Genomic DNA, 3,861 nt, shown 5'->3' on the forward strand with positions numbered 1-3,861 from the left:
AGAGTAAGAGATGATTTCAGTCTCACTCAGAAGTGTCCAACTAACAGACACTGAAGAACACTCTTCGGTTCATTTTATAATACTAACATTAATTGTAAAATAAAAAATAGATAAGAATTATAAAATAAAATTATAGGTCAACCTATTCAATGACCTAGATTAAAAAAAAATCCTAAACAAAATACTGCATGAATCCAAGCAAAATATATGAAAATATAATAAATCATGTCAAAATGTTTATATTTTAGGAATTCTAGGTTGGTTTGATATTAGAAACCTATTGTTGAATTCACTATTTAACTACGTTAACTGAATGTAGATAAACAAGTGATGGTCTCAACTGATACAGAACACTCATTTGAGAAAATTAAAAACCCATTCATAATACAACAAACCTTTAACAAATCAAGAATAAAAAACATAGCAAATATTACACTTAGTGGTAAAATATTATAGGTATTCATTTTCAAATCAAATATGACAGTGATGTCCAGTATCACTGTTTCAACATTATTCTAAAGTCCTTGATTATGCAGTAAAATAATAAAAAGGAAAATAAAAGAAGATATAAAGATAGGAAAGGATAAAATTAGTGCTTGCTTCAGCAGCACATATATTAAAATTGGAACGATACAGAGAAGATTAACATGGCCCCTGCACAAGGATGACATGCAAATTCATAAAGCGTTCCATATTTTTATGCTAACTGAAATAAGTCAAGCAGAGAGAGACAATTATCATATGGTTTCATTCATACGTGGAACATAAGCAATAGCATGGAGGACCATAGGGGAAGGGAGGGAAAACTGAAAGGGGAGAAATCAGAGAGGGAGACGAACCATGAGAGATTATGGACTCTGGGAAACAATCTGAGGGTTATACAGAGGAAGGGGGTAGCCGGGTGATGGGTATTAAGGAGGGCATGTGTTGTGATGAGCACTGGGTGTTATATGCACTAATGAATCACTGAACACTACATAAAAAACTAATGATGTACTATACAGTGGCTAACTGAACATAATTTAAAAAATGGATTAAAGAAAAGAGGATGAAATTAAACTGTAATTGTTGTAGATAATATGATTGTGTACAGAGAAAAACCCCAAATGTTTTATAAATATTAAAATGAATAAAGAGGTTAGCAAGGTGTTGGATATAAGTTAAATAAACAAAAATTAATTTCTTTTCTATGCTCCATAAACCAATGAAACAAAATTCCAATTATCAAAGCTATGAAAAAAATACACCTCTGGGGTGCCTGGGTAGCTCAGTCAGTTGAGCGTCTGCCTTCAGCTCAGGTCGTGATCTCAGGGTCCTGGGATCAAGCCCCGCATCAAGCTCTCTGCTAAGCGGGGAGTCTGCTTCTCCCTCTCACTCTCACTCTCTCAAATAAATAAATAAAATCTTTAAAAAAATACACCTCATTACAGGTAGCATAGAGTAAGTACACTCCATCCTATCTCTTCCACTAAATGCAACTATAAAATCTAAACAGAATGCAGGAAGCAGCTATTTGAGGACTCTGAAAAGTGAATAGGATCACGTAGATCAGGGGAAAAGACCAAAATTCAAAGTGCCGCCAAATCAGTGGTGTTTACCATTGTTTCTTCTCTGATATCCCTCAGTCTTGACATACACCAGGTTTGGACATATTTTTAGCCACTATTCTTATAAAGATACTCTTTAAAAAAGGTCTTTTGACAAGATTAGAATATGTAGTTAAATATTCCTCCATTAGGAAATCTTCATCCTCATCTGCATTAGTAAAACAGGGACTTGGTGAAGTTTTCAAAATCAAACCATAATTGGGAACAGGAGTATTAGAGGTATATAAAATCTTTGCTTCTCTTTTCATGAAGCTCAGAAAGCAACTATGCTCCTCTTTTATACCATTTGTAAAATTTGCAGGCAAGTATTAAAGCCAAATCTGGGATGTCCTCTATTTGGGTCAGAGTATCTACCATTTACCTTTATTTTATTGGATAGAAGAATCACCTTTCATCATTATTCCAGTCATAATATTCTCCTATAATATTTCCAGATAAAAGTTTTAAAGTTTTGCTTTACACATTTAAATCAAATATGGAACTGAAACTGTTTTTGTTTTTTTTTTTAATGGATAATGAGTTACCCTAGAACTATGATGTATCTGTATAACACCATTCTCACTTACCATAAGTGTGCTTTGGCACTAAATTCTGTTATATTGGTCTATTTATCTCTTCCTCTGCCTTAATTATTATAGTTTATCATAGTGTTGTATGTCATCATGTTTGGCAGGGCAAGTCTCAGTCTTTGTTCTTCAGGATATCATAGTTATTCTTGGCCCTTTGAATTTCCATATTTATTTACAAATCATATTAAGTCCCATGAAAAATCATTTCATATTTTTATATAATTGTGTTGATTCTATAGATCTGTGTGGAGATAGTTTACATGTATAACAGCATATCTTTCCATAGCTGAAAATCTAGTATTTTTCAGTTTATTTAAAAAGATTTATTCTTTTTTTCCATAAAGGACTTGTCCAGCTTTTCTTTCAGGATAACAAATATACTTCTACTATTCACAAATATGACTTTGAATTTGTTTCTAAGAGATTGGGGTAAAATGACTTTTTAAAAAAGATTTATTTTTTTATGTGAGAGAGAGAGAGAGAACTCGAGCAGGGGGAGGGTCAGAGGGAGAGGGAGAGAGAGAATCCTCAAGCAGACTCTGCACTGAGTATGGAGCCTGATGGGGGCTCAATCCCAGGACCCTGAAATCATGACCTGAGCTGAAATCAAGAGTCGGACACTTAACCAAATGAGCCACCCAGGCACCCCAAGGTATCATGATTTCATACTATATATTTGTTAACATTATTGTTATCTATCTAATGGACCCATACTTGTCAAGTCAGTCTTGGAATTATATTTACCTGAAGACTCTGAAATGCTTAATTCTACAAATTATGATCACAACTAGTATTATTACCTTAATTTCAAAAAACATATGCAAGAAGTGATATTAGGAAAACATGGATTTTATACCATGGTAGCTAACATCAGAATCATCAAATTCAATATCAAATTTAGCTTTAACTTACTCATGTTTTTTGGCTCTTTGAACAAAATTGGAGATTTTCAAATCAAGATTTAAAAGAATCCAGCCATATGCTATTTAGAAGGTCCGTCCCATATCTCCTAACTCATGCTCATCTATTAAAATCCAACTATAGCATTCCCAGCAGGATTGCAAGCTTTGCAAGCTTGAGGCTGTGCATTTCCAAGATGGCTGCTTCTGCTGATTTCCATTATAACTATTCTTATCTCAAAGGCATAAGGCAGAACCAAATTAAGTCAGCCCATAGGGCTAAAACTTGGATAGACAAAACCAACTAAATATACCTAAAGAAGATTTAGTCCAACCTGGTCTAGCATTAGGTGAAAAAAAAATATATATATATATATGAATTAAAATAGGACAAGACTCCCTTGCTCTGATCGGAAGGTCTTAACTGCTAGTAATAATTGGTCCAAAATCTAAACTTACAAACAGAATCTGTTCCTGATTTTGGGGGCCCTCTGGTCTATCCCAAATTTGTAAGGAATATTCAGGTCTAGAAGAGAGAAAAGACATTCCCACTGTCCTCTCCAATTTTTGTACAAATGTTCAAAAACTTTCAATAAATGGAATCATTAAAAAACAGAACATCACCCAGTCTTCTGCTTCTTCAAGTAAGTAGCAGGAGTTGACAGAACATTTGAGGATAGAAGTGATCAAAGAAAGGGAAAACTCCAGGTAAAACTAATGGCTCTCTAAATTAAACAATTAGATAACTCATGAAATAAAAGTTATTGAAAAATAGGTAAGGGCATT

General features: G+C 33.6%; 1 non-coding gene across 1 annotated transcript; it reads left to right on the forward strand.

Moving 5' to 3' along the window:
* Positions 1–592: 592 nt before the first annotated feature.
* On the forward strand, positions 593–699 carry LOC118008376. Its single transcript, XR_004678678.1, has one exon. It is a non-coding gene; the product is annotated as a U6 spliceosomal RNA (small nuclear RNA).
* The last annotated feature ends 3,162 nt before the right edge of the window (positions 700–3,861 follow it).

Source organism: Mirounga leonina, unplaced genomic scaffold (assembly GCF_011800145.1).
Source record: "Mirounga leonina isolate KUSES-001 unplaced genomic scaffold, KU_Mleo_1.0 Mir_125, whole genome shotgun sequence".
Taxonomy (NCBI): Eukaryota; Metazoa; Chordata; class Mammalia; order Carnivora; family Phocidae; genus Mirounga; species Mirounga leonina.